Source organism: Sinocyclocheilus anshuiensis, unplaced genomic scaffold (genome assembly GCF_001515605.1).
Source record: "Sinocyclocheilus anshuiensis isolate Anshui unplaced genomic scaffold, SAMN03320099.WGS_v1.1 scaffold1254, whole genome shotgun sequence".
In the NCBI taxonomy this organism is placed as follows: Eukaryota; Metazoa; Chordata; class Actinopteri; order Cypriniformes; family Cyprinidae; genus Sinocyclocheilus; species Sinocyclocheilus anshuiensis.
The window spans coordinates 313,365-325,308 of record NW_015557130.1 but is presented as its reverse complement, the minus strand read 5'-3'; the positions used below and the strand labels follow the sequence as shown (position 1 = coordinate 325,308).

The following is an 11,944-nucleotide window of genomic DNA, read 5'->3' as shown; positions in this document are numbered from 1 at the left end:
TCAAAAGCAGAGAGATATTAATCGATAATAGCAGTTCGGCTCAGGACTAATCCCACAATACCTCAGCTTACTGTTATCAGCCCCGCACACCGCACAGAGAAACAACACACACACACACACACACTCACACTCAGCCTTGCCAAGAGTAAGCTTAGGACGAAGAGGACTCACTGCACTCTTTTACATTTTAAGTAAAACTGCAGAGAGTAAAACAGTATTTTAGGAGCTTTCCTACACATTATGAGGTGGAAACCCGATCAATGCCCTCAAACGAATCAATGGACTACTTGCGTGTTCTACTTAATACGGCTCCGGCGTTTCTGGTCATATCGTTCAGCACATACAGATGGCTGATTAATACTACGTTTTAGGGCTGTCAGTTCTTTAAAACTATCAATCATTCAATCATTATACTGAACCTGTTGAAGTGTTCCTAAAAATATATTTATTTTTCCCAGTGTGCATTCTGAATAATAAATATATATATGTTCCTACTAACCTGCTTGTCTTATTATCAACAGCTTTTTTTCACGTACGGTAGGGCTGCACGATTATGACAAAAATCATAAGTGTCGATTATTCCTTTGAAATTGTAATTGCGATTATTAATTTACGATTAAATGAATGATGTTTCTACCTTTGTTTGAAGCAACTGCATGCCATATTTTTATATGAAAATAAACAAGCTGAAAACAGTATTAAGTATTAAGTATTAGTATTAAGCCTCAAATGTCAACTACACATCGGATTGGTTTCTCTTTAAATAAAAAGGTAAAAATAAGCATGGTATTATAATGTTATACTAAAACTAAAACAATGGAAAAACCCTTAAGATAACATGTAGAAAGAAGAAAAAGCATCTTAAGCACGCAGAATAACATAAGTGGACTTTGAACGATTAAATGCTGCTTTGAATGATTATGTAATTGTGGCATCCGTAATTGTAATTGCGATTAGAAATTTGATTAATTGTGCAGCCCTATAGTACGGATTAGGGATGTTCATTTCGGTTATTTTTCCAAACCGACAACCAACGTTCGTTAACCGATTATTAACCGTTAACCGACAAGATTATTTTAAATTAGAATTGAATTAAATTAGAAAGGATACGTACGTGTCTGTGAACCGTTAAAAATACTTGAAAGCCAAAATACTTACACAGTTAACTTTGCTACCTTGACAACGCAGCCCGTTCATTATCATAATAAAATACAGTCAGTCAAACATATGGAAAAAAACACACTGCTCAGTTTAAATATGTAGTTAAATCTGTGCCGTTAAGCGTTATCACCGTACCGCCGTGATGTTATCCAAAACATTTTGTTTTGTGGATATTGGAACGCCAGTGAAGTAGGCTACATAATAAATAATATTTTGGCATTCAAATACATTGCGAATACGGAAACATTTGATTTTGTGTGGAATGAGAGACCCAACGTTGGTTTCAGTTTCGTTTTAGCCTAAATGAATTTGTTTTGGCTTGTCGTTTATATTGCTATAGCTTCTTATATTTTTAATTCTTGTTCTTTTCTAAATACTGTTAATTGAAAGGATTTGTTGTGGAGTGAGGGGAACTAAAATAGCCTAGCTATGTTTACAGTGTTTATTATAATGTTTGTAAACATTACGCGTTGGCATTAGGCCTATTTCTGAAAGAAATAATAAAATGTGACTTATACTCGACTTGCGTTTTTTTTTTCTAAAAAAACGAATTTTTTTTATATACGTGTAGCACATTTTAACCATGCAGCAAACCTTTTTAAATATTTTGATCAATTACTGAAAACAAATTAATAAATTACTTTTTAAACCGTTTAACTGATTGTATTAATCGGTCAAAAATTCTTACGGTCGGTTAACGGTTAACCGGTTAAAATGAACATCCCTAGTACGGATCACATTTCATGCCTGAATGAATCTGCCTGATAAACAGGATTTGTTTGTGTGTGCTGCTTGTTTTGCTCTTATTCTGGTCTTTTAAAATAGCTTGAATGAATGCGGTGTCTGCCTTAAAGAAATCAACAGTTAAACATATTTAATTGACTTTAAAAAGTAACGCTTTGATAGCGCCACAGCTATGTCTATTAAGAATCCTGACATAAAGATGTAAATTACATGCCAAAAAAAAAGTGATTAAAACATTTAACACAAATAAATTCATTTAGTTCTAATATTATTCATCAGAATATTGCTTCCCTGAAAACGTCTGGATTTTTAGCTCTTCTTGCAGACACTCATTTTAAGTGGCGTTTAGTGGACTAGACGGCTACAGCACACTGACAATATATATAACCAGAAACTAGCAAGCTGTACTATTGAAGACGGGAGTGTGTCTCGAAGCTCAGTGCAATGAAGGGGTCGTGACCTGAGAAACCACACTGTCCCTGATTCTCCGACATCTAACAGCTCGATGAACTATAAAAACATCCTGTAAGGTTCAGAACTCAAAACTTGCTCCTTAGTTTAAAAACAGCTGTTTGAAACACTGTTTGTCCATTTGTTTGTATTTTAATAAGTGAAACTGTTAGCCAATCACAGCAGTGGGTGATTCCTTGAGTCTTGAATGAGACCCGCCTATAAAAACAGACCGTTCTGCAGAGAGAATCAAAAACAGGAGAGAAAACAGTATCGATATTTATCATCATCGATAACGATAGAAAAAACGTTCGCTATATCGCACGAGAGTTTCACGCCTTTTTAATTTAAAGGCGCGTGTGACAAGCAGAGAGCCAATGAGTGCCGTGCCTGTCTGAGATGAGGAGAATGTGAATCAAAAAAAGGAATATTAGTCGAATTTAAAATAAAAATTCAGGGAGCTTATCAGCGGATCACGAGATGTAAGTGTCATGTTGTATTTGAATGTTTTTGTTGGTCTATATCCAGTTGAAACCCACGAGATGCGCCGCTGCTGCATTATTCATTCAAAATATTAGAGAACTATAGAAGCTCAATGCGGAGAAGATATTGTTTAGGTTAAAACCCAAACCAAGCCATTCACACAGATGCATATTCGGCGCATTCTTGAGACGCACAACTACGACTGAACACTCGCGTCTCGCACAAGAGATGAATAGAACACCATGCAAAGTTAAAAGAGGTTCAGCTTTGAGAAAACACGTCTGGGGTTTTATTCCATTCCACTGCGTCTCATGTGTTTTTAAATGCAACCGTGTGATCGGCGCTTTGGCTGTTTGTATTAAGCTATGTATAAATACATGATGCGGTTTTGTTCATATTGTTTATGCAATTTATGAAATTATATTTGATTTATAAATATTAGTTTAGACGGTATGCACTTTTTTTATAGGCTGCCGTTATTTCATTGCATTGAATAAACAGCATTATTTTGCTCATTGCGCCCTCCTGTGGCCTCAGGAGACAGGCCTTATTTAATCTGCATATAAAATATAAGAAAGGAGATATTTTGTTATTTTGTTTTATTTGTTATTTTGTTTGTTAAGACTAAAATAGGTTGTTGTTGTTGTTTGTCTGAATAAATTGGGTAAATTAAAAATACAGTGGTTAAATTTAAACCTTTTTTCTACTGCTCTGTTTAAGAAAGGTGATAAAACATTTTCAATAACGTGATAATTTTAGCCTGTTACTTCTCAATTATGATGGTTTTTTTTTATGTGAAATCTTGCTAATATCATAAGTGGACCTCAGAGAACATTATAAAATAATAAAAAAGTGCAGTTCAGGAGTCCTTCAAGTAGTCCGGTTGGACAGTGATTTGCTGCTAAGTACTTGTGCCAGACTGCAATCGCATGCTCTTCTGTGTAGACACTGCTTCTGAATGAGCAATTACTCCAAAACAGCGCACTGCGAGCATCCCGCGCTTCAGAGTCTGCGCTGATCAACAGCGGTAAACTCACCGGTCCAGGATGGTGTATTCAGAGTCTGGCCTCCATCATGATGTACATCTGCTGCGAGCGGTTATCTGAGACACAGAGCAGAGAATCATCAGCACATGAAAGATACGAGACAACAGCACACTGCATCACAATCATTAAAACACACTGACAAAAACACACTATAGATTATATATATATATACACACTATACTAACTTATATAGTTTTTATTCATTTCATATCCAGAACATAAATGCAATATCATGACTTACATGTGCTCAGATTGTGCACTTGTTTCATGCTAGAGAAATGTTTTTGGGGAAACAAGGCTTCATTCATTTAAACAAAAATAGAGTAATATTGTGAAATATTATTACAATTCAAAACAGCAGTTTTCTATGTGAATATCTGTTAAACTGTAATTTATTTCTGTATTTTCAGCATCATTACTCCAGTCTTCAGTGTCACATGATCTTTAGAAATCAGTCTAATATGCTGATTTGCTGCTCTGTTATCAATTATTATTGGTGCTCAATTGTCAATTGTTCAAATTTAAGAATAATTATTAAACATGGAAGCTAAATGAAATCGGTCTGAACTTTCAAACGATACATATTGTTGCAGTTTTGCATTGTGATAAACTGTAACGTGATATATTATTGCACCTCTAGTGAATGTTATTAAGTCAGTCAGTGTTTGCTCGCTGTGGGGTAAAGCGTGCCAGCGGTGTCTCTGTACAGATATTATGTGTAACAGTAATACAGATACTGATGATATGTCTGAGAGATACGAGACTCCAGTCACACCGAGGCTCCAGAACACAACACACTTTACAATGGGAGCGAAACCAGCTGAATAAGAGCAGTTAGGACACATACAGAGAGAGAGAGGCCACGCGAGAGCATCAGTAGAAGACAGCACTTCCCCAGGGCAGAATTGGTATTCAGCACGAGTCTCTCCTGCAGCAGACGCCAGAGCTAATGAAAGACTCACAGCACCCCGTCTGCCGCTGACAAACTGGGTCAAGCTTTTACTCGGGATCTTTAGAGGAGATCCGAAGCAACGCACCACTTATAAAAAGACCACAAAGAGCTATTTTTACAGACCAGACTCTGTTTAAGTGGCCTGATTTGAGGTTTCTCATCAACCCACATCTGAAGGAGGATGATGCACCACAACCATCCACTGCAGGGTCTGAGACTGGAACAGCTTTCTTTTCCCAACAAATGAGACGCTTCACTTCCCGAAACTGCCGACGGTCGACCTCAGGAGCTCAAACTCAACATCAGGTTTACCGTTCTTATCTTCTCTCTCACATTCACTTTCTATCAGGTTTGGTACGTGTCATATCATTTTCTAGCACAAAACATTAAATAAACAAAAAAAGATTTCAGTGACTAAATGTTGGTTTGTAGGGCTGTGGGCATTGATAAACATATTTCTCATAAAATTAAATTACAAATGTGACCCTGGACCACAAAACCAGTCAAATTCTTCAAAATTGAGATTTATGCATCATCTGAAAGCTGAATAAATAAGCTTTCCATTGATGTATGGTTTGTTAGGAGAGGACAATATTTGGCTGAGATACAACTATTTGAAAATCTGGAATCTGAGGGTGCAAAAAAATCTAAATATTGAGAAAATCATCTTTAAAGTTGTCCAAATTAAGTTCTTAGTAGGGCTGCACGATATATCGAAATTATCGAAATATCGCAAATGTAAATATCGCGATATGCATATTGCAACGGCGTGCGATATCTGAATCATTTTAATAATAGGCTACTTAAATCAAAACGTTGCAAAAGGTCAAAGTTTTAGTTCGATGCATATAGCAGAGAATTGCTTGACGTTAAAGAGTTAAGTTGCAGAAAACAACTCTTTGCCATCTCATCTTGCTGTCTGACTCACACCTGAAGCGCGCACAAGCCGCACCTAGCACAGCGCATCTTCAGTTCTGCCGCACACCTGAAGCGCGCGCACACAGAGAGACGCGTTTCAGACCGAGTTGATTCGTCTTTCACATCTCCTCATGTTTGAACGGACACATACACACAGAATTATGTCAATAGTACCCGTCTCGACGATCATTCTCGTAAACGCAGTCGGTTATGTTTTAAATGAATGTAAACAGCTGAGAAAGATGAAGACAAAATGTGTTTTACTGAGAAAAAACAAGATTTGGTTTTTAAAAAGCCTTTTTCCAAAAGGTACATCTGGAAAAAGGGGGGTCGTCTTATATTCGGGCCAATACGGTAATTATTAAATTTCTGTACCTGAATACTATTTTATCTATGCTTGTAAATTGTGTTTTGTTTTGTTTTTTACTGACTGTTCACTTGCCTTTAATCATGTTTGAACTTTCTCAGACTATAGTGTTTGCTGTGGTATATGAAGAAGTACTTAAAGTGTATGGAAAGCAAAGTTACAATGATATAAAATTAGTGTCATTAATTTTTTTGTTAGTATGTTCACACTGATGTTAAATTACATTTTCTAATTTGTGACATTACTTTTCATGTAATGCCAAAACACTGCTGGTCACTTTCAGAAGTTGTAGTGATTCTTTCTTTTCCAAGAAAGAATGTGAAACAAATTGGTTATATAATTTTCATTTTTAAATATTTTAAAATATAATTTAAATTGATTTTACACACTTTAAGCAATATCGTATCGCATATTGAATATCGCATTTTTTAGCAAGGTATCGCATATCACATTTTTCTTCAATATCGCACAGCCCTAGTTCTTAGCAATGCATATTACTAATCAAACATTAAGTTTTGATATATTTACGGTAGGTACTAAATATCTTCATGGAACATGATCTTTACTTAATATCCTAATGATTTTTGTCATAAAAGAAAAATCTATAATTGTGACCCATACAATGTATTGTTGGCTATTGCTACAAATATACCCCAGCGACTTAACACTGCTTTTGTGCTCCAGGCTCACATATACTAATTTTCTTTTCAGGGTTGAGACTGATCTTGATCAATGAACTGAGAGTTTATTTGTTTATTTGGATCCCCATTACCACTACCAAAGAGTAAAATGGAATGATATTATTTACTTGTATTACTGTTTTTATTAATAATAATTCAAATGAAATGATTCTTGGAGTCTAATCTGGTTATTAATGTGTCTAAAAGCTCGTCAATCCAAACGTTTGACATTGATGTGATTATGAATCAATCAGCCAATCAATCTTATCAAGTTATTAATGTGTCTAAAAGCAAAAATACATTCAAATGTGGTTCCACATAACTAGAGATCACAACAATCTGTATTATTCTCAAAAAGCAATTGTGGCCAATCCAAACCTTTGACCTTGATATAGATAAAATTTTTAAAAATTAAAAATTAAATACATAATTCTTGTAGTTTAATGATTATCCAGTCATCTAATATGGGTCAAACAGCTAAAAATAAATTTAAATTTGGTTTCACATAACAACAGATTAAAATAATCCATTCTTAAAAGTATTGGTCACGCTTTAGTTCAAGGTCCAATTCTCACTATTAACTAACTACTGACTACGACATTTGCCTCAAACTCCTAATCTGCTGCTTATTAATAGTTATTAAGGTTGTTAAGTTTAGGTATGGAGTGGATTAAGGGATCTAAAATATAATCATGCAGAATAAGGCATTAATATGTGCTTTATGAGTACTAATAAACAGCCAATATGCTAGTAATATGCATGCTAATAAGCCACTAGTTACTAGTGAGAACTGGTCCCTAAACTGAAGTGTTACCAAAGCAATACTAGCAAATCTGTACCTTTTCCTCGACGTAGATTAAGCAAGTAAAATGACTGTTGTAGTCTAAAGAGGATCTAGTTATTGATGTGTCAAAGCAGAAGTAGATGAGAGCTCGGCTGCACCTTTGACCTTGATGTAGATGAAGTCGGGGCTGACGCAGAGGGCCAGGTTGCTAGGCAGGGTCCACGGCGTGGTGGTCCAGGCGAGGAAGCTCACCGTCTCGTCCTCCAGCAGAGGGAAGGTCACGATCACAGACGGGTCCTGCACATCCTGAGGAGGTCAAAGGTCAGAGCCGAGGCGCCGCTGAGGAGCACAGGAGCTCAGGAACCCAATCACCTTGTAGTTCTGATGGGCTTCGAAGTTGGAGAGCAGCGTTGCAGGCGGTGGAGAACGGCATGACCTTCACCCCTCTGTAGACCAGACCCTACTCACACAGCTGCTTAAACACCCACCTGAAACACCGCACAGCACCCAGCATGCCTCACACTCTCATTACATCTGGATCCTGATTCCGTCGGATTCAAACCGATTCATTTGGATCTACAGGCAAACAGTGCACGTCAAAAGGAAAAAATCTCTCTCAACTAATGCTGGAAAGCCTGTCAGCTGGTACATCACATTTAAATAATATGTAAACTAAAAATATAAAATGCACATAAGGCTGCTTTTATAATAATAACAACAATTCATTATAATATAATAACTTTTTAATTAACTATTAATTTAATAGTTAATTAGTCACTTGCTCTTACAGGGCTCTACACTTACTTTTCTTTTTAGGAGCACTTGTGCTCCTAACTTAAAAAATGTAGGAGCACGTTCAAAATCTTAGGAGCACTTTCTAATCAATAATCCAAAATTGTATCAAAAATTAGCCTTCCCATGACGAGGTGATATTTGACTCAAAGTGATTTACAGTGTAATTTTGTTTTTACCTTTGTAATGGCATTTTTCTAACTTTATTAAAAGTATGTCATCTTTTGTCAAATACTTTAAAAAATTTATTTTATAAGCTTTTTAAACAAGTGACTGTCTTTATGAATGAATGGGTAATCATGAATCACTGACTCACTAGATTCATTTAAAAACAGAGTTCATTCATAAACGAGACACAGCTGTGTTTGAATGGAGATGCGCAGCGGCTGAGCTGTGACTTTGTTTTAAACTATTTTCGACGACGAAATAGAGCAAAATCAGACAATAGTGTTATAGTCAGACAATGTAAGTCACTTAATATTAACTTCTTGTTTATTGAACTGTTGTATTAAATCAGTATCACATTTACAAACTCCCTTAAAAATCATTAAAAGCGGTCACTCATCTTAGTTCATCTCGATCTCACATTTATAATCAACGAAGCTCTCTACACTGCGCAATGAATCTCTTATTTACACCCGGTCTACACTTTGCTTATGAAAGGATTCGTGAGATATGTCTTTGATACATTATTCAACGCTGCAAAAACACGTAGAAACCTTTGAAGCTCCCCTCAGCGATCACAATCACAAGTATGATGATGATCGGGTCAGTCGCACTGGTGCTCCTGAAAAAAATTTCATAGTCGCACGCAGTAGTTTTCAGTCGCAAATGCGCTGTAGAGCCCTGTCTTAAAATACTCCGTCATTTTGGTCATACAGATAAGAGTAATACACCTTTTGACTGTGTAAAGCCTCTACGTTTATTTGTGTGCACTCACTATAACAACAAAACATTGCGCTTTTGTAAAATAATGAAAGCAAACAGGATGCGCTTTCTGCCGTCTCGGTCTCTGTGAACTTGAGCGCGAAACTCCGTGTAAACTTGAGTTTATTGAGTTTGAAAATCTCTTTATATCTATAGAGAATTTATATACATATTTTACACAAATTTATATACACACTGATTATGCCATATAATGAGCCATTTCAAAGGTTTACATGATTTTGTTCTGTTTTGTATTTGTGGTGACTAGGGCTGCCCTCGACTAAGGATTTTTCTGGTTGACTAGTAGTCGTTCATTTTAAGCATTAGTCGACTAATCGCACGTTTATTAATAAACCATTTAAATCATGCTAATGAGCCTTTAATTTGTTTTTTCACATTTGAATGGTTTCATTTGAAAGTAGACATATAGATATATTTTTCATGTCTGTAAGGCAAGTTTACGCGGAGTTTCGCGCTCAAGTTCACAGAGACCGAGACGGCAGAAAGCGCATCCTGTTTGCTTTCATTATTTTACAAAAGCGCAATGTTTTGTTGTTATAGTGAGTGCACACAAATAAACGTAGAGGCTTTACACAGTCGAAAGATGTATGACTCTTATCTGTATGACCAAAATGAGGGAGTATTTTAAGAGCAAGTGACAGCAGGTAATTCAGCCGGATATTGTTGCATGGCTGAGGGGAGAACAACACTGACATCCGCAGTACAGTCACTGACTCTGTAGAGCAGGGGTCTCCAGACTCGGCTCCAGCTCGCCTCAACACACCTGCCTGGAAGGGTCTAGTATGTCTCGTAAGAGCTTGATGAGCTGCTCAGGTGTGTTTGATTGGGACTGCAGCTGAACTCTGCAGGACCGAGTCTGGACACCCCTGCTGTAGATGATGAGAAGCGATTAGTGTCCCTGACCCCAGAACAAGCTCATAACAGCAGCACATGGGTGTCTCTTACCACACGGTCTCCATGAACCACGGGTACAGCGTCTTATAGTCGTTCCTGAAGTCAATCCAGCGGCCCATGCGTCTCACTGACGTCTGGTGTGCACAGAGTCACAATCATCAATTACAAGCATCAAACACAATCAAAATAATCAGGTGTCATCTAAATAGGGCTTAGGAAATTTAAGAAAATATAGAAAGAAAATTTGAGATATATATATTAATCATATGTGACCCTGGAGCACAAAACCAGTCATAAAGGTCAATTTTTTGAAAATTTATGACGATCATCTCCACAGTTTTGAGGGTGTTCAGCTCCAAGTTGTTAAGACTGCACCAGACAGCCAGCTCTTTAACCTCCTGTCTGTAAGCATAATTGACAATTATGTCAAAATGCCCGTCGTGTGGAGTATTCACGTAAACACAGTCGGTTGTGTGTTAAATAAGCGTAAACAGTCGGGTGAAAACCAGATGTGTATCAGTATATTGGATCCGTGCAGTTGGCCTTAAAGGGACAGCAGTCTAATTTACCTGCTGCTGTCTGTCATTATTAATGATAATCACTCACTGCACTCGACTGAATCACTTTGGCTCTTTAATGAGAATCCGTTCATGTCTGATCGATACAGTGTTTTATTTATACACTTTATTCAATCTCTGTAAAATTTCTTACTACACGTTAAACAAGCCTACTGTAGTTGAATAAATTAAAAGTTTATTTTAGATTTATTTGTTTAGTTGTGTTTGTAATTCGCTTCTTTTTCTTATTTTTAGTAATGAAATAAAAATAGCTATATCGAGATAAATATCGTCATCATGAGATAAAAGTTCTCATACCGTGAAATAAGATTTGTCATATCGCCCACCCCTAACGATAACTATATTAGAGTCCACACCAGCGGATGATGATGATGATGATGATGTTCTGGTTATTATAGGCACTCAGCAGTTTTGTCGTCTGCCACTTTAAATGCTCGAGCTCGTTAAAGCATGATGGATTCTGATTGGCTGTCAGTGTGTTTGTCATTCATCAGCTGATTCCAAAAACATCCTTCCTCTGTATCAGTATTGTAACAGGTGAGGTGTGGACTTCAGATAGAACGACTGAAACTTTATGAGCGCATCAGTGCAGGTGTACAGTAACAGAATAGCTCTCTCTCTCTCTCTCAGACTGAATGAGTATCATCACAGTCACTGAGTCTCAACACTGCTAGCATGATGACCAGTCAGTCTCGTGTGTCTTTAGTAACAAGAGACCATTTTTTTCTTTGTTGTACTTCACATTTGTTGCATGTAGAGCTTGGCTTGTGAATGAATGCACACCCGCACCTCCCACTCGTTAGCGTATCTCATGACGATGCTCCTGCACTGCTTGTTGTACTCCGCTATGCCCATTTTAGCCACGTCCTCAGGTCCTCTGATATTCAGCGCTTTATCAATCTCATATTCCTGAAGAACAACAACAAATCACAGACACAGAAAACACACTGACCACACTGACTGTCGACCTTCATCAAAATACCTTCAAGATTTTTGATATATATAATATATAAGGAATAAATTGAAGGAGGCACAATACAATACTTTTAAGTGTTGCTACAAATACAAGTTTCAGCAGATCTCTGTTAGCTTTTAATTCATTTACACTACCGGTCAAAAGTTTGAGAGCAGAACGATTTTTAATGTT

The 11,944-nt window shown here is 36.8% G+C and overlaps 1 pseudogene; it reads right to left on the bottom strand.

Annotated features, from left to right (window-relative positions):
• The window catches only part of LOC107677939 (isoleucine--tRNA ligase, cytoplasmic-like), a 75,890-nt pseudogene that overhangs the window by 50,750 nt on the left and 13,196 nt on the right, over positions 1-11,944 (bottom strand).